This window comes from Bombina bombina, chromosome 2, assembly GCF_027579735.1.
Source record: "Bombina bombina isolate aBomBom1 chromosome 2, aBomBom1.pri, whole genome shotgun sequence".
NCBI lineage: Eukaryota > Metazoa > Chordata > Amphibia > Anura > Bombinatoridae > Bombina > Bombina bombina.
The window spans coordinates 199,721,417-199,741,518 of record NC_069500.1 but is presented as its reverse complement, the minus strand read 5'-3'; the positions used below and the strand labels follow the sequence as shown (position 1 = coordinate 199,741,518).

General features: G+C 39.7%; 1 protein-coding gene across 1 annotated transcript in view; it reads left to right on the top strand.

Annotated features, from left to right (window-relative positions):
- Positions 1-19,813, top strand: part of TNPO1 (transportin 1) — a 949,742-nt gene extending 929,929 nt beyond the window's left edge. The window contains exon 22 of the mRNA XM_053699707.1: positions 15,163-19,813. The gene's annotated coding sequence lies outside the window, so the exon portion shown is untranslated. The remainder of the gene's footprint in view (positions 1-15,162) is intronic.
- The last annotated feature ends 289 nt before the right edge of the window (positions 19,814-20,102 follow it).

Sequence of the window (20,102 nt, the reverse complement as noted above, 5' to 3'; positions counted from 1 at the left end):
TGGGTACAGAATAGGATTCAGAGTAAAACCGTCTGTGAGAAGTCTTTTTTTCTCTATCATATTCCAGCTATTCCAGTAAGGCTCACACTTTCCTGAAGTGTGTTTCAGTCCTATATGTATTGGGTACTTGTGAAGCGCAGCTGGTCACCCGTTGGGGCTCAAGGCGCTGCTCAGACCTGGAGTTTTCTGGGGTATTTATACCAGTTCCATTTTAGGAACAGGGTTTGGGGGTTTTATTCAAAACTATTCATTGTCCCAAAGATAGAAAATCTTTTTGAATTATCATATAAATGTACCATCTTTTAGAATGGTGTTTATATGGTCTATTCTGCCTTTTTGGTCAGTGATGGCATTATTTGTTTACAATAGATACAATAGATGCATATCTTCATTTTCTGTTTTCATTCAGATTATTTTAATTTTCTGAGATTCTCTTTTTTTGACAAGCATTATCAATTTGTTGCTTTTCCTTCTGGTCTAGCGACAGCTCTAAGAGTCTTTTCAAGGTTCTCAGTGTTTCCTTATTTGGACGGTCTCGTGGTACTGTCTCAGTCTTTTCGTTCTGCGGAATCTCATACGATTCAACTTTTGTTGTTTCTTCAAGACATGGTTAGAGGATCTTTTTATCAAAAGCTCCTTGATTCCTCACACAAGGGTCACCTTTTTTAGGTTTCCAGATAGATTGTGTCAATGTCTTTGTCTCTAACAGACAAGTGACAATTTTATTGGGTTCCGTTTGTTGGAACCTTCAGTCTCTATAATTTCCTTCAGTTGCTATATATGCATGGAAGTTTTAGGTCTTATGGCTGAAGCATTGGATTCGATTCTCTTTGCTCATTTTCATAGGAAACCTATCCATTTTTTTATGCTGAATTAATGGTGCAGGGATTCTAGGATATCACTTTTTATATCTTTGAATCCCAATGTTCAACTATCTTTGATTTGGTGGTTAGATCACCATCATTTATTTCTAAGGGTCTCTTCAGTTCAATCAACCTGGACCATGATCACTACAGATGCGAGTCTTTTATGTTGGGAGGCTGTCTGGGGATCTCTGTCAGCACAAGGGGTTTGGAAATCTCAGGAGGCGAGATTACCATTTGATATTTTGGAACTCCATGCAGTTCTTCAGTTTTGGCTTCTTTATGATGAAAGAGACGTTTATTGTTTTTCAGACGGACAATGTCACAACTGTGGCGTATGTCAATCATCAGGGTGGGACTCTCAGTCCTTAGGCTGTGAAAGAAGTATCTTGGATATTTGCTTGGGCTACATCCAGCTCCTGTCTAATTTCTGTGGTCCATTTCCCAGGTATAGACATTTGGGAAGCGGATTATCTCTGTCAATCAAGCTTTACATCCGGGGGAATGGTCTCTTTACCCAGATGTGTGTTTTCAAATTGTTCAGATATGAGGGCTTCCAGAAATAGATCTGATGGCATCTCATCTAAACAAGGAACTTCCCAGGGGCCTATTCAGGTCCAGGGATCCTCAGGCGGAAGCAGTGTATGCATTGACACTTCCTTGGAGTTTTCAATCTGCCTATATTTTTTCGCCTCTGGTTCTTCTTTTTAGAGTGATTTTCAAAATCATCAGGGAGCAATCTTTTGTGTTGCTGGTGGCTCCAGCATGGCCGCACATGTTTTGGTATATGGTTCTTGTTCGGATGTCCAGTTGCCAATCTTGGTCACTTCCATTTAAGGCCAGACCTTATATCTTAACATTCGTTTTTTTCCATCAGGAACTCAAATTATTAATTTGATGGTATGGAAATTTAACGTACTTAGTCATAGAAGTTTCTCTGACTCAGTGATCAGTACTATGTTGCAGGCTTGTAAATCTGTGTCTAGTAAGATTTATTATCGAGTTTGGAAGATTTAAATCTCATGATGCTCTTCTCATAAATTCTCTTGGCATTCTTTTAGAATTCCTAGGATTTTATAGTTTCTTCAGGATGGTTTGGATAAGGGTTTTTGTCTGCAAGTTCCTTGAAAGGACAAATCTCTGCTTTTTTTGTGCTTTTTTCACAGAAAAATTTGCTAATCTTTCTGTTATTCATTGTTTTGTTCAGGCTTTGGTTCGTATCAATCCTGTCATTAAGCCAATTTCTCCTCCTTGGAGTCTTAATTTGGTTCTGAGGGCTTTACAGGCTCTTCCGTTTGAGCATATGCTTTCTTTGGACATTTAAATTACTTTCATGGAAAGTATTGTTCCTTTTAGACATCTCTTCAGCTAGAACAGTTTTTGAGTTATCTGCTCTTTCTTGTGAGTCTCCTTTTTCTGAGTTTTCATCAGGATAAGGTGGTTTTGCTGTCTTCATTTCAATTTTTACCTAAAGTTGTGAATTCTAACAACATTAGTAGAGGAATTATTGTCCCTTCCTTGTGTCCTAATCCTAAGAATTCTTTGGAAAGATTCTTACATTCTTTGGATGTGGTAAGAGTTTTGAAATATTATGTTGAAGCTACTCAGATTTCAGAAAGACTTCTAGTCTATTTGTTATCTTTTCTGGTTTTAGGAAAGGTCAGAAGGCTTCTGTCATTTCTTTGGCATTTTGGTTAAAGCTTTTTTTATTCATCATGCTTATTTGGAGTCGGGTTAATCCCCGCCTCAGAGGTTTACGGCTCATTCTACTAGGTAAGTTTCTACTTCCTGGGCTTTTAAGAATGAAGCTTCTGTTGATCAGATTTGCAAAGCAACGACTTGGTCTTCTTTGCATACTTTTACTAATTTCTACCATTTTGATGTTTTCTCTTCTTCAGAAGCAGTTTTTGGTAGAATAGTACTTCAGGCAGCAGTTTGTTTGATTCTTCTGCTTATAATTTCAGTTTTTTTCATTATAAAAATTGAAACTTTTGATTTGGGTTGTGGATTAATTTTTCAGCGGAATTGGCTGTCTTTATTTTATCCCTCCCTCTCTAGTGACTCTTGCGTGGAAGTTCCACATCTTGGGTATCTGCTATCCCATACGTCACTAGCTCATGGACTCTTGCTAATTACATGAAAGAAAACATAATTTATGTAATAACTTACCTGATAAATTCATTTCTTTCATATTAGCAAGAGTCCATGAGGCCCACCCTTTTTGTGGTGGTTATGATGTTTTTGTATAAAGCACAATTATTCCAATTCCTTATTTTTGATGCTTGGGTGTGGTGAGGGTTGTATTTATAGGCATTTTAAGGTTTGGGAAACTTTGCCCCTCCTGGTAGGAATGTATATCCCATACGTCACTATCTCATGGACTCTTGCTAATATGAAAGAAATTAATTTATCAGGTAAGTTATTACATAAATTATGTTTTTTGTTCATCAAGGTTTTCTTCTACAACCTATTGCTTGCATTGTTCCTGTAACTACTGCAGCTGAGGCTCTTCAGATGGAGACTCCATTAGAGGATATTATGGATAGAATTAAGGCCCTTAAGTTGGCTAATTCTTTCATTACAGATGGCGCTTTTCAACTGGCTAAATTAGCGGCAAAGAATTCAGGTTTTCCATTTTAGCGCGCAGAGCGTTATAGCTTAAGTCCTTGTCTGCTGATGTGTCATCAAAACCTAAACTTTGAAGCATCCCTTTCAAAGGAAAGACCCTATTCGGGCCTGAACTGAAAGAGATTATTTCAGGACCAAACAAAATAATTTTCGGAACTTCAAGGGTGGTCCCGCTTCAGCTTCCCCTGCTGCAAAGCAAGAGGGGAATTTTGTCCAATCCAAGTCAGTCTGGAGACCTAACCAGGCTTGGAACAAGGGTAAACAGGCCAAGAAGCCTGCAGCTGCCTCCAAGACAGCATGAAGGGGTAGCCCCCGATCCGGGACCGGATCTAGTAGGGGGCAGACTCTCTCTCTTCGCTCAGGCTTGGGCAAGAGGTGTTCACGATTCCTGGGCTTTAGAAATTGTGTCCCAAGGATATCTTCTGGACTTCAAAGACTCCCCCCACCCCCCAAGGGGGAGATTTCACATTTCTCAATTGTCTGCAAACCAGACAAAGAGAGGCGTTCTTACGCTGTGTAGAAGACCTACATACCATGGGAGTGATCCGCCCAGTTCCAAAAGCGGAACAAGGGCTAGGGTTTTACTCAAACCTGTTTGTGGTTCCCAAAAAAGAGGGAACTTTCAGACCAATCTTGGATCTCAAAATTCTAAACAAATTCCTCAGAGTACCATCATTCAAGATGGAGACTATTCGGACTATTCTGCCTCTGATCCAGGAGGGTCAATATATGACTACCGTGGACTTAATGGATGCGTATCTGCACGTTCCTATTCACAGAGATCATCATCAATTCCTCAGATTCGCCTTTCTGGACAGGCATTACCAGTTTGTGGCCCTTCCCTTCGGGTTGGCCACGGCTCCCAGAATTTTCACAAAGGTGCTAGGCTCCCTTTTGGCGGTTCTAAGACTGCGGGGCATAGCAGTGGCGCCTTATCTAGACGACGTCTTAATTCAAGCGTCGACTTTCCAGCTAGCCAAGTCTCACACGGATATCGTGTTGGCTTTTCTGAGATCTCATGGGTGGAAGGTGAACATAAAAAAGTTCTCTCTTCCCTCTCACAAGAGTTTCCTTCCTAGGGACTCTGATAGACTCGGTAGGACGGAGGTCAGAAAATCAAAACGCTTAACCACCTGCCGAACTCTTCATTCCATTCCTCGGCCATCAGTGGCTCAGTGTATGGAGGTAATCGGACTTATGGTAGGGGCAATGGACATAGTTCCTTTTGCCCGCCTACACCTCAGACCACTGCAACTATGCATGCTCGAACAGTGGAATGGGGATTATGCAGATTTATCTCCTCAAATACATCTGGATCAGGAGACAAGAGATTCTCTTCTCTGGTGGTTGTCTCAGGACCACCTGTCTCAGGGAATGTGCTTCCGCAGGCGAGAGTGGCTCATAGTAACAACAGATGCCAGCCTGCTAGGCTGGGGTGCAGTCTGGAACTCCCTGAAAGCACAGGGCTTATGGTCTCGGGAGGAAACTCTCCTCCCGATAAACATTCTAGAACTGAGAGCGATATTCAATGCTCTTCAGGCGTGGCCTCAGCTAGCGAAGGCCAAATTCATCAGATTTCAGTCGGACAACATCACAACTGTAGCTTATATCAATCATCAAGGAGGAACACAGAGTTCTCTAGCGATGATGGAAGTAACCAAAATAATCCGATGGGCGGAGACTCACTCTTGCCATCTTTTAGCAATCCATATCCCAGGGTTAGAGAACTGGGAGGCGGATTTCCTAAGTCGCCAGACTTTTCATCCGGGGGAGTGGGAGCTCCATCCGGAAGTGTTCGCCCAGCTGACTCAGATATGGGGCACACCAGAATTGGATCTGATGGCGTCCCGTCAGAACACCAAGCTTCCTTGTTACGGGTCCAGGTCCCGGGATCCCCAGGCAGTACTGATAGATGCTCTTGCAGTGCCCTGGTCCTTCAGCCTGGCCTATGTATTTCCACCGTTTCCTCTCCTTCCACGTCTGGTTGCCAGAATCAAGCAGGAGAGAGCTTCGGTAATTTTGATAGCACCTGCGTGGCCACGCAGGACTTGGTATGCAGACCTGGTGGACATGTCATCTGTTCCACCGTGGACTCTGCCGATGAGGCAGGATCTTCTAATCCAAGGTCCATTCAAGCATCCAAATCTAAATTCTCTGCGTCTGACTGCTTGGAGATTGAACGCCTGATTTTATCAAAGCGTGGTTTCTCTGAGTCGGTCATTGATACCCTGATTCAAGCTAGAAAGCCTGTCACCAGGAAAATCTATCATAAGATATGGAGCAAATACCTTATTTGTGTGAATCCAAGGGTTACTCATGGAGTAAGATTAGGATTCCTAGAATATTGTCTTTTCTCCAAGAAGGATTGGAGAAGGGATTATCAGCTAGCTCCTTAAAAGGACAGATATCTGCTTTGTCTATTCTTTTACACAAACGTCTGGCAGATGTCCCAGATGTTCAAGCGTTTAGTCAGAATCAAGCCTGTATTTAAACCTGTTGATCCGCCATGGAGCCTAAACTTAGTTCTTAAAGTTCTTCAAGGGGTTCCGTTTGAACCTATGCATTCCATAGATATTAAGCTTCTATCTTGGAAAGTTCTGTTTTTAGTAGCTATCTCTTCGGCTCAAAGAGTTTGAGTTATCTGCTTTACAGTGTGACTCACCTTTTCTGGTTTTCCATGCAGATAAGGTGGTTTTGCGTACCAAACCTGGATTCCTTCCTAAGGTTGTTTCTAATAGGAATATCAATCAGGAGATTGTTGTTCCTTCGCTGTGTCCTAATCCTCCTTCAACGTCTGTTTCACACTCTTGATGTGGTTCGTGCTTTAAAGTTCTACTTACAAGCAACTAAAGATTTCCGTCAAACATCTTCATTGTGTGTTGTTTATTCTAGTAAGCGGAGAGGTCAAAAGGCTACAGCTACCTCTTTCTTTTTGGCTGAAAAGCATTATCTGTTTGGCTTATGAGACTGCTGGCCAGCAGCCTCCTGAAAGGATTACTGCTCATTCTACTAGAGCAGTGGCTTCCACATGGGCTTTTAAAAATGAGGCTTCTGTTGAACAGATTTGTAAGGCGGCGACTTGGTCTTCGCTTCATACTTTTTCCAAATTTTACAAATTCGATACTTTTGCTTCTTCGGAGGCTATTTTTGGGAGAAAGGTTCTACAAGCAGTGGTGCCTTCCGTTTAAGGTACCTGTCTTGTCCCTCACTTCATCCGTGTCCTAAAGCTTTGGTATTGGTATCCCTCAAGTATGGATGAATCCGTGGACTCGATACATCTTGCAAGAGAAAACAGAATTTATGCTTACCTGATAAATTTCTTTCTCTTGCGATGTATCGAGTCCACGGCCCGCCCTGTCTATTTAAGACTGGTAGTATATTTTTATTTTAAAAAAACTTCCGTCACCTCTGCACCCTATAGTTTCTCCATTTTTCTTCCTAGCCTTCGGTCGTATGACTGGGGGGGGGGGGGAGATAAGGGAGGAGCTATATAGACAGCTCTGCTGTGGGCGCTTTCTTTGCCACTTCCTGTTAGGAAGGTGAATATCCCACAAGTATGGATGAATCCGTGGACTCGATACATCGCAAGAGAGTGACATTTATCAGGTAAGCATAAATTCTGTTTTTCACGTAGAGATACGCTTCTCTAAGTTCCAGCCTTCGTCTCTATCTGCTGTCGACGTCCCACTCCAAGTGAGGGACACGTGATGCCGTGACGAAACATTGAGGCGGTTCGGGGTAAGCGTGAGGGTTATCCTGTCAGCGTGCAGCTGGGAGCTGGTAATAGTGCAGAAAAAGAGAGTACGCTGCACGCTTAAAAAAGTCATGCTCACACCACTCTATTTTGAGCCTTTATTTCTTTTTGTTTTAAATGTTTAAATAAAAATTGTGTTTTATTTTTAAGCGTGCAGTGTACTCTTTTTCCGGAGGATTAATTTTCCCTTAAAATTTCATTCCTCAAACAAAAGTAACTTTTTTTGGTTTTCAAATAAATTTAGTCTCTGAGTCTTTCTCTAGCAGAGAAGCGTAAAATTTGTGTCAGCTTGTCTGAACCTTCAGTCTCTCTCTCTCTATCCCCTTAGTAGTTCTTTGTAGGTCTCATGATGGCAGCTTCAGATGCAATTCTGTTGGCACGTCTTTCACATGAGGCCACTTCAGCTGTGTATGCTGCGTCAATAGTACAGAGATTATACTCTGCTGCCTCAAAGGATATTTTTAGATCCCAGTACAAGTCAGTCTCTGACTTGGTGGTTGGATCATCAGTTTATTATTCAGGGGGCTTCTTTTGCTCATCCTACCTGGACTGTCATCCCTACAGATGCAAGTCTCTCAGATTGGGGAGCTGTTTGGGGGTCTCTGAGAGCACGGGGAGTTAGGGATCCCCGGAGGCAAGGTTACCAATAAATGTTCTAGGACTCTGTGCAATTTTCAGGGCTCTTCAAGCTTGGTCTCTGTTGAAGAGTCTCATCTCCGTTTCCAGACAATGTCACAGCAGTAGCTTATGTCAACTATCTGGGTTCCCTAACAATAATGGAGGTGTCTCGAATTCTCTCATGGGCAGAAACCAATTCCTGTCTAGTCTCTGCAATTCATATTCCGGGGTGATTATAGTCCCTGTCACGAACATGGAAGTTTGGGTGACCATTCCCAAGGTGGACGGGGCTATTTCTAATCTTGGGAATGGTCACCCAAACTTCCACTATTCATTTTGGAGGATAGCACTTCCATCACAGACCCCATGAACAGAAAACTTGAAGATTATAAAAAAAAATACTTTTCAGCAGCAAGATAAAATATTTATAAGGGCTTGTGTGAAGCTACAGACACTGTCACATTCATTTATTGCTCAACGAATGCAGGTAGTGGGTCTAATTGTGGCAGTTTCTGATGCAATTCCATTTGCATTGCTTCACCTTTGTTCTTTACAGCTATGGATGTAGTAGTGGAACAGAGATTGCAATCATCTCTTGCAGATTATCTACATGTATTATATTGCTGGTCTGTCTCATGGTAAATGACTCATCATTTTGCGATTCAAGGTGCATCCTGTATTTGTGCTGTTTGTGTTGTGGTCACCACAGATGCCAGTTTAAATGGGCATCTTGAGAGTGCAGGGGTTTTTGGTTTTCTGTATCTTCATGCTATCATCAGGGCAATACATGACTGGACTCTTCTCAAGAAATATTTTCTGAAATTCCAATCTGATATTATCACCGCTATGGTGTATATCAATCTTCAGGGAGTAACTCAGTTTCTTGGCAATTAAGAATGTTCCCAACATTTTGAAGTGGGCAGAACCAACTCCCTTTTTCATTCTCAGCTATTCATATTCTGGGAGTAAACAATTGTGATGCAGATTTCTTCTGCTGTCAAACATTCAGGCTTTTGTATGGGCATTGGGATCAGTATCAGACTGGTATTCAAACCATTCTTTCCTCCTCTTAAACCTATGTTTGGCCTTGGAAGGTTTTGCTTCTTCTAGCCATTTCTTTAGTAGAGCTTTGGAAATATCTGCACATTCATTTGAGTCTCCTTACCTTTCTTCAGGATAAGGCAGTTCTTAGAAGACTCTATGTTTTTACACTAAATGGTTTCAGCAGATCACAATCAAGAGATTGCAGTTCCTTATTTGTGTTTGGCTCCCATAAATTTCAAGAAGCAGCTCTAGAATAATCTGGATGTAGTTTTATTTTGAGTCCATGTTTTTAAATAATCCTCTTCATTGTTCACTTTTCTGGATTCCAAAGGAGATAAAAGGCTACAATGCATACTCTAGCCTCTTGACTGAAACAATTCATTTGTAGGGCTTATTTGATAGCAGGAAAGACTAAATGGTGATGTTTCGGGGACTAAATCCCCTTCCTCAGACCTGAGGTGCTAACAGGTGTGTTCGGCCGAAGATGCAAGGGTGAATAGCACCTTACAAATATGGTAATGCTCTAGGGGGGAGTTGGAGTCGAAAGAATCACAGGAGTGAATGAAGGGTTTAATGAAGGATTTGGCTGCAACAAATGTTACAGGTATCTATAATATTTTGAAATTCAGCAATTATTTCACCCTATTTTATGGCCCTTTATGATCCTGCCTTATGTTCATGCCCCACCCTTTCACGGTAATCTTGTGGACTCCATAGCTTGTGTATTAGATCACACGTGATGGCTTGTGGACTCTTACCACCTTATGAAAGAAAGAAAACAAAATATATACTAACATGATAATTTCTCTCATTGTAGTGAAGTAAAAATCTTCTCCCAGTCACAGTTCCCCCAGGGTCCCTTCTTTCAGGGTATCAAGACTCTAGCTGTGAAAGCCTGGCAATTGAGGCATAATTGTGTCAGCGGGTTATCTGACAAAGTGGTCAAAATCTTTTAATTTAAACTGGAAAGTTTCCTAGAGTCCTTGTATTTCTCCAGTATGGATTGGACAGCTATCTCTCTTAAAGGTGCATGAAACCAAAATGAGTTTTCTTTTGCAAGATGTACCGAGTTCACGGTTCAGAGCTGTGGCAAGGTGCTGACAGGGTTTTTACCGGTTTTTGACACTTTGTCAATCCGGTTTCAATATTTGGGGGTTAATTGTTTAATTTGCTTGTGGCCCTATTGTAGTTCCAGAGAAAGTGTGTAAAATGGACAAATATTTAGAGGTTCCTATTTACAATGATGTTTTTCCGGTCCCTAAGAGGATTTCGGACATTGTTACTAAGGAGTGGGATAGACCAGGTATTCCGTTCGTTGCCCCTCCGTTATGTTCCCCATATACGACACCATGCGGGACTCGTGGCAGACGGTCCCTAAGGTGGAGGGAGCTATTTCTACTCTGGCTAAGCGTACAACTATACCTATTGAAGACAGTTGTGCTTTCAAAGATCCTATGGATAAAAAATTAGAGGGTCTCATAAGGAAATTTTTTGTTCATCAGGGTTTTCTTCTCCAGCCTCTAGCGTGCATTGTTCCTGTAAGCTAGCTAATTCTTTCATTACAGACGCCGCTTTCCATCTGGCTAAATTAGCGGCAAAGAATTCAGGTTTTGCCATTTTAGCGTGTAGAGCGTTATGGCTTAACTCCTGGTCGGCTGATGTGTCATCAAAATCTAAGGTTTTGACCATCCCTTTCAAGGGTAAGACCCTATTCGGGCCTGAACTGAAAGAGATTATTTCAGACATCACTGGAGGGAAAGGTCATGCCCTCCTTCAGGATAAGTCAAATAAGATGAGGACCAAACAGAATAATTTTCGTTCCTTTCGAAACTTCAAGGGTGGTCCCGCTTCCTCTTCCCCTGCTGCAAGGCAAGAGGGGAACTTTGCTCAAGCGAAGCCAGTCTGGAGACCTAACCAGGCTTGGAACAAAGGTAAACAGACCAAGAAGCCTGCTGCTTGCCACCAAGACAGCATGAAGGGGTAACCCCCGATCCGGGAGCGTATCTAGTAGGGGGCAGACTTTCTCTCTTTGCTCAGGCTTGGGCAAGAGACGTTCAGGACTCTTGGGCTGTAGACATCGTAAACCCAGGGGTATCTTCTAGATTTCAAAGATTCTCCTCCAAGGGGGAGATTCCATCTTTCTCAATTGTCTGTAAACCAGACAAAAAGAGAGGCGTTCCTATGCTGTGTAGAAGATCTACTTACCATGGGAGTGATCTGCCCACAGAACAGGGGCAGGGGTTCTACTCCAATCTGTTTGTGGTTCCCAAAAAAGAGGGAACCTTCAGACCAATCCTAGATCTCAAGATCCTAAACTAATTCCTCAGAGTCCCATCCTTCAAGATGGAGACCATTCGGACTATTTTACCAATGATCCAGGAGGGTCAATATATGACCACCGTGGACTTAAAGGATGCGTATCTTAGCAGTGGCGCCTTATCTAGACGACATTCTAATTCAAGCGTCGACTTTCCAACTAGCCAAGTCTCACACTTCGTGTTGGCCTTTCTAAGATCTCATGGGTGGAAGGTGAACGTAAAAAAAGAGTTCTCTTTCCCCTCTCACAAGAGTTTCATTCCTAGGGACTCTGATAGACTCGGTGGACATGAAAATATTTCTGACGGAAGTCAAGAAATCAAAGATTTTAGCCACCTGCCGAGCTCTTCATTCCATTCTTTGGCCGTCAGTGGCTCAGTGTATGGAGGTAATCGGACTAATGGTAGCGGCAATGGACATAGTTCCGTTTGCTCGTTTACATCTCAGACCACTGCAACTATGCATGCTCAGACAGTGGAATGGGGATTATGCAGATTTATCTCCTCAGATAAATCTGGATCAGGAGACTAGAGATTCTCTTCTCTGGTGGTTGTCACAGGATCACCTGTCCCAGGGAATGTGTTTCCGCAGGCCAGCATGTGTTATAGACACGACAGATGCCAGCCTACTGGGCTGGGGTGCAGTCTGGAATTCCCTGATAGCACAGGGTTTGTGGACTCAGGAGGAGGCCCTCCTACCGATAAATGTTCTGGAATTAAGAGCGATCTTCAATGCTCTTCAGGCGTGGCTTCAGCTGGCTTCGGCCAGATTGATCAGATTTCAATCTGACAACATCACGACTGTGGCTTATATCAATCATCAGGGGGAATAAGGAGTTCCTTAGCTATGATAGAAGTTTCTAGAATAATCCGATGGGCAGAGACTCACTCTTGCTATCTATCAGCAATCTATATCCCAGGGGTAGAGAACTGGGAGGCAGATTTTCTAAGTCGTCAGACTTTTCATCCGGGGGAGTGGGAACTCCATCCGGAGGTGTTTGCTCAACTGGTTCAGCTTTGGGGCACACCAGAATTGGATCTGATGACGTCTCGTCAGAACGCCAAACTTCCTCGTTACGGGTCCAGGTCAAGGGATCCTCAGGCAGTACTGATAGATGCTCTAGCAGTACCCTGGTCGTTCAACCTGGCTTATGTGTTTCCACCATTCCCTCTCCTTCCGCGTCTGATTGCCAGAATCAAACAGGAGAAAGCTTCAGTGATTTTGATAGCACCTGCGTGGCCACGCAGGACTTGGTATGCAGACCTGGTGGACATGTCATCTCTGCCACCATGGACTCTGCCACTGAGACAGGACCTTCTGATTCAAGGTCCGTTCAAGCATCCAAATCTAATTTCTCTGCAACTGACTGCTTCGAGATTGAACGCTTGATTTTATCAAAGCAGGGTTTCTCTGAGTCGGTCATAGATACCTTGATTCAGGCTCGAAAGCCAGTCACCAGGAAAATCTATCATAAGATATGGCGTAAATATCTTTTTTGGTGCAAATCCAAAGGCTACTCATGGAGTAAGATCAGGATTCCTAGGATTTTGTCCTTTCTCCAAGAGGGATTGGAGAAAGGATTGTCAGCTAGTTCCTTAAAAGGACAGATATCTGCTTTGTCTATTTTATTGCACAAGCGTCTGGCAGATGTTCCAGACTTTCAGGCTTTTTGTCAGGCTTTAGTTAGAATCAAGCCTGTGTTTAAACCTGTTGCTCCGCCATGGAGTCTAAATTTAGTTCTTAAAGTTCTTCAGGGGGTTCCGTTTGAACCCATGCATTCCATAGATATTAAGCTTCTATCTTGGAAAGTTCTGTTTCTAGTTTCTATCACTTCAGCTTGAAGAGTTTCTGAACTATCTGCATTACAATGTGATTCGCCTTATCTTGTTTTCCATGCTGATAAGGTGGTTTTGCGTACCAAACCTGGGTTCCTCCCTAAGGTTGTTACTAACAGGAATATCAATCAGGAAATTGTTGTTCCTTCTCTGTGTCCTAATCCTCCTTCTAAGAAGAAACGTTTGTTGCACAACTTGGACGTGGTTCGTGCTTTGAAGTTTTATTTGCAGGCAACCAAAGATTTTCGTCAACATCTTCTTTGTTTGTTGTCTATTCTGGAAAGAGTAGGGGTCAAAAGGCTACGGCTACCTCTCTCTTTCCTTTTGGCTGAAAAGCATCATCCGTTTGGCTTATGAGACTGCTGGACAGCAGCCTCCTGAAAGAATTACTGCTCACTCTACTAGAGCGGTGGCTTCCACATGGGCTTTTAAAAATTATGCTTCTGTTGAACAAATTTTTAAGGCTGCAACTTGGTCTACGCTTCATACCTTTTCCAAATTTTCCAAATTTGATACTTTTGCTTCTTCGGAGGCTATTTTTGGGGGAGAGGTTTTGCAAGCAGTGGTGCCATCCGTTTAGGCTCCTGTCTTGTCCCTCCCTTCATCCGTGTCCTAAAGCTTTGGTATTGGTATCCCACAAGTAAGGATGAAACCATGGACTGGGTACATCTTGCAAAAGAAAACAAAATGCTTACCTGATAAATTTCTTTCTTTTGCGGAGTCCACAGACAGTATTTTTTATTGAAAACTTCAGTCACCTTTGCACCTTATAGTTTCTCCTTTTTCTTCCTTGGCCTTTTGGTCGAATGACTGGGGGGTGGAGTTAAAGGGGGAGCTATATAGACAGCTCTGCTGTGGGTGCTCTCTTTGCCACTTCCTGTTAGGAAGGATAATATCCCACAAGTAAGGATGAAACCGTGGACTTGGTACATCGCAAAAGAAAGAAATTTATCAGGTAAGCATAAATTTTGTTTTATTCAGATAGAACATGCAGTTTTAAATAACTTTCCAATGTATTACTAATTTTGCATTGTTTTTGTACCCTTTGTTGAAAAGCAAACTTAGGTAGGTTCAGAAGCTGCTGATTGGTAGCTGCACTTATATGCCTATTGTCATTGGTTTTCAGCTAGCACCAGTAGTGCATCACTGCTCCTTCAAACAAGAATTTACCAAATAGAAGTAAATTGGAAAGTTGTTTAAAACTGTATTCTCTATCTGAATTATGAAAACAATTTCATGTCTTTTTAAGGGTCAGATTTCTGTTCTGTATCTCAAGAAGATTGCTAAGTTTCTGTTATATTTAGATCTTTGTTTAGTGCAACTCAGACCTGTTATTTATCCGGTGACTTCACCTTGGAGCCTCAATGTGGTTCTGAGTGTGTGTTAAGCTTCTCTGCATGAACCCAACCAATTTATGTCCTGAAAGGTTCTTTTTCTGCTAGCCATTTCTCTCGAGCTGTTACTTTAGTTGCTTGACGTAAGACATTAAAGTGAAAATCCAAATTAATATTCATAATTCAGAATGTGCATTTTTAAACATACATCTTTACTACTTTAGTTTGCTTTGTTCTCTTTATTGTTGAAAAGCAAACCTAGTTAGGATCAGAAGCAGCAATGCAGTACTGGAAGCTAGCTGCTGATTGGTGGCTGCACATATATGCCTGATGGATTACTAAAGAATTACGCAAATTTAATAGTGGTATAAATTTGTTTAAAATTGTATGCTCTATCTAAATCATGAAAGCAAAGTTTTGAGTTGTATGTCCTTTTAATCAGAACTGCATACCTAGAAATGAGGTAGACTAGAGTAGAAGTTATACTATCTGTTCAGATTTAGCCAAATGCTGCAAAGCTTATAGGACGGGGCTTCACAGTACAGATTTTATTGGGTGAGATTTGTATATATTATCCAAACAGTAATGTTAATTAGTCATTAATGCCAGTACTACTTCTGACAGAAATCAGTGTCCCACAGTAATAAGGAGGACACAAGTAAACACCACCTTTTAATTGATCTGTCACTTAATTTGGCTACTTTTGGGGGTTTGTTCATGTTGTGTGTGGAGGTCAACTGCTAATATTTTAACCTCTCTGCCGTTTTTAGGTCCTTCAGTCTGGGAGACAACGTGGGAGCCTCAGAACCCAGGGAAAATGCTACCCTTTTACAGGGGGGAAGGGTAAACCAGTAGGAAATACAGTACAATCCCAAAAGCCTACTGGGAGGGGCGGGAGGGAGGTGTTGCCGTCACTGTATTAAGTCGATGTTGGAAAACGTTTAAACGTCTGGAGCCTTTGTGGGAGGAAATGTCTCCTTTTTCAGTTCTGCACTGGATGTGAGGAAACAAATGAAGACTATAAATGCCAAACAGCAGATTTTGGTAAATCGGGAATTGTACGGTAAAGAAGTACCTTTATAGTTGAACTCTAGGGGATAAGTAACAGGAAACAATAAATTTTGCACATGTTAAAGGAAATCTTATGAATGGGATTATATTGATTTATATATTTTTTTTTTTTTTTTTTAAGCGAAGGGGGCGATAAAATGTCTGTCCCACTGATTGGGAGTTCTTGATGTTTGCATGTTAAATGAAGATACACTTAGATGAAGTCAGTCCTGTTAAATGCAGCTTGATATACTTAAGAGCAGGTACTAAACAAATGCCTGCTGATAGAGAGAAAAAAAAATCTACTGCATAATGTGACATTCAAAAAAAAAGCCAAATATATTGTGTATTTGTTTTATTTATTTTTTTAAGAGGGAAGAAACAAGTCAAATATAACTGTTTTTAGTTTACAATATACATTAATTTTTTTATTTTTATAAGAATAGTCCCTTTGCTGCTAAAACACTTGCAAATGAATGCTCAGCAGAGGTGATGAATTCTTTACCAAGACATATTTTGTTTCCCTTCAGTGGTAGCTATAGCCTGAGAAGTTTTGCACAGTCTTAAGCTTTTCCAAGTCTGGAGGGATATAAAGTCCTAAACAATCAGTGGTAAAAAAGTATTGTAACATAGAGAGATAAAGAAGTATACTTGTGTCACACTGTAAGGTAGGAAAATAATTACCCGTATGCGTCAGGATTTTTTCTTCTTTAGTTTACCTGTTAAAATATAGCCCTATTTTTATTTTTTTTTAATATAGGTAGCAGTGATGCACCCTACGGTTAAACAATAAATAAGAAAAATCTCTTTAATTTGGAAGACAAAGATATTAGTATTGTATTGTGCATAACACAATATGAGAAGCTGGTATACTTGTGCAGAACCTCTTGTCAGTGTGATGTGTTTTTTGCATGGTAATGTACAAGGGGTTTTATAAGAATGAGTTCCAAGATGATAGAAAAAAAATAACCGTTTATTGCTGCATACATATTTTATTACACTGTAGAAATCAAGATAATTGTTATAATTTAGTGTTTATTCCAACAACATATTAACCTTGTTTCCCCCCCCCCCCCCCCAAAGCATGATCTTGGAACATCTTAAGTTAATAGGTAAGACGCAGGGTATCTGCACTGTTGGTGGCCCTTTGTACCATGTATGTTAAGGGGTGCAAGTTTAAAGCTACACAATGAAAGTTGGGTTTTGATTCCCTTTTTCATTTAATTTGTTTAACTTTTCTGTTGCTTTTCCACTTGTATTCCTGTGAATAAACCCTTGTTAATTTAACCTTTTACTTTTCTTTCCACGTGTATTTTTCTTATGTACTGTGAATGTGAAAAACTTTACTGGTACACTTGATATTGTGTCCATGTGAAAGAGCAAGTCTTTAATAATGCAGATTGCCTATAAGGTATCCCATGATGATGATGAAGAAAATAAAATGTATGTATCTCTGCAGGTCAGAGTTTTCTAATACTGATTTTTCAACTTGTAAACAAAAATGATTAAGCCATACTCTTCTATATTATACATTTCTCAGTTTGTTTCAAAATAAACATTTTTTTATAGAATGGAAAAAAATCCATTTCCATGGTTTTATTTCATTTGTGAAAAAAATTGCAAAAGCCATTGCACTATATATGAGATCATAAGAGACCGATTTTAATTATACTTTTTGTCACCTATTCTTCCTAAAGAAATGAAATGCATTTGTGGTTTGTTTTGTTTTGATGTTGGTCTTTGCCTGACATCTCTTGGAGTGATTTGCGAGTTCCATGCAGATTGTTCACAGTGCACAATCCAACAAAAAGGGCTGAGGAAATTTTGCAGGATGATAGAAAAAATTAACAGATGTTATAAATTTGATACTTTTTTTTTTTTTTTTTTGGTTACACAAAAAAAATCTTTCTTGTGATTAATAATAGCAGGGAAGGGAAGGCCTTACATTTTAATCTCCTTTCCTAAAAATGTTGGTTTTAAAGCATGCTACGATTTAGAATCCATTACCAGTTTTGTAAACGTAAGCATGCATAAAGTTGTAATTTAATTTTAACATTTTAGCTGATATTTGCACTCAGGTATTAAATCTGGTAAGAAAGCGAATGTTGTATCGGATCTCAAACTCTTGCTTTAGTTCAGAAGCTAGGATTCTAGCATATGAAAGCAAATTGACCGAAGTGCACTGTGCAGTGAAAAAAAAATAACTTCTTGGCACAAGAAAGTGCCTATTTTTCTGCAGGCAAAAAACAAACAAACTATTTTCTTGCGAAAACTACCATAATTGGTATAAAAAAAAAAAAAATCATAGATCAAACCGAAGAAAACTGTGTTTCTCTTAGTAGGTCTTTGTTCTTTCCCTACTGTAAGTGATTGCTTATATACCATAATAAATATAAAGTACTAATTGCTCAATGTGTGTGGGCTTTAATACACCTAATTGTATGCCTGTCTCTTACCAAAATAGTCTGGACAGAAGTTGTAACCAATAAAACAATTGCAAAATTGATTAAACCCCATTAAGAGTTTTCTTTTTGCTTGGTTTTAATTCCTAAAATCATTTAATAGTACCTTAAGTCAATTGTAATAATTACACTTTTGTTAATCTTAATAAGAACAGGAGACAGGATTGCCATTTCTGACTCATAATCAACGGTTCTTTAATTTGTGCATCATGGGATATATAAGCGTTTTTCTATTGTGATCTAGTCTTGACAGTTGTTGAATGTCAATGGAATGTCTATAGAATTGTGAGTCTTGTCTTGTTACATTCCAGTGTTTTCTGCCTCTTGGCATGTGAAAAGCACGGCTTAAATGTCTCTCTCACACTGAATAAAAGTGCTGTTAGTGTGCTAAACTACATAAATAGCCGCTGCTATGATGTGATGTAGATTTTCTACTTGAATATTTTTATGTTGTAGGAACCTCAGGAGGGTCTGTGTTTACTGTTTTATATCTACCTTCTAATTTCCTGTTTGAGCTTCCCTCTCTTTGAAGGACTCTAACCATAAGAAAAATAAACAGCTGCTTTTAACCTAAGTTGATAACAGAAAGTATTATTTATAAAAAATAATCATGTAGAAAGCCTATTAACTTTCTGCAGCCAATACCTTAGTACTTCTATGGTAATGAGTTTATTACCCTGTTAGCAATAGAGTAAATGAGATTAATTTCTATAAACAAAACTCTGCAAGTCTTACGCAAACACATAATGTAAAAGAGTTAGCAATTCTGATGAATGTCCCTTTGCTGTCACAGTTTATGGCCTTACAGTTATACTGTGAAGATTTGCCCAGCCAGCAATATGATGCAGTTACATTGCAGGTTGCGGACGTAGGTCCATAACTACTTAACAAAATGTGTTTTGCTTTTTTTTACCACATAGCTGAGGTTCATAGCAAATTTCAGATACTTCTGTTTACGTTGTAATAAAGATCATTACCCTTACAAACGTAAAGCTCTTTTATATTCAGATTGTATGAAAATATTTTGTTGTAAGCCATTTTATTCATATACTATTTAAATATACTTTAAATGCTTGCAGAGTTGTGTGGCTATCATTTAAATAACCATGGATATGCTATTACAGTCGTCTTATAATAAAATGTAGTCATTAAGCAGGTCCAACAATACCATTATTAACAAATATAAACACTGAATGTAAGTTATCAATTCAAAACAATTGTGAAATAGATTTTTTTTTTTTCTGTTAGCAAATTAGGTTGTAAAAATTTTAATACAAGCTTTATAGCAGATTGTTTCTTTAAAGGGACATTAAACTCAAAATAATTATATGAAACATGAAAAAAGAACACACATTAGAAATGTTTGCATGAAAATGGTCATTAACACTGTTAAATTGATATTGAAACTAACAGAAAATGCATGTCTATCAAGGATCATTGCTCAATAAGGACAACTCACAACTGTAATGTTGCAAAAAGTGACAGATCCTCACCATCATCAAAATAAAATGTTTTTTGTAAGCACAGAAACATTTTATTCTTTTTCTAAAAACACAGGCTATAATACATTTTAAAATACCCTCTTTTAGCTGCATCTCAGAAAAATATTGACTTTAATGTCCCTTTACATTTCTTAGTTACGATGTTTCTTTCAAACATATCCTTAACTTTAACCATCTAAACTGAGTTATGTTTCTCAGTTTCCTTCTGCTTATTCACTATAAATATATGGTTTTAGTTTTGATAAGCTGCTGAATTTTAAACCTTTTTTTGGGGCCACCAAATATTTTGGATCATGCAGAGAATATATATTGTACTGTAGTAATTTTGTATTTACATTTGTATGATGTGACAATAGATGTGAATGTTAATCATTGCTTGGCTGAGTTAATAAAGTTGTTCCAATACAGTTGCTGTGTTGTGCTTCTTATGTGCAGTATTGTGCATTCTAAAAAATGTCATATCATGTGTACTTGATGATAAAAGTATAATCACAAAGTGAGCTAGAATAAAAAAAAAGCTGAGTTTTTGATATATCATGGTAGTGTGACGATGATATGTTGAGTGTAGAAACGAGGGGGGCACAGGGGTTTGATGCCCTGCATGTAATGCAGACCCGGTTAATTATTTGTAAGGTACTCCAATTAAAGGGACATTAAACACTAAATAAATGCTAGATAGAATGATGTATTCAAAGA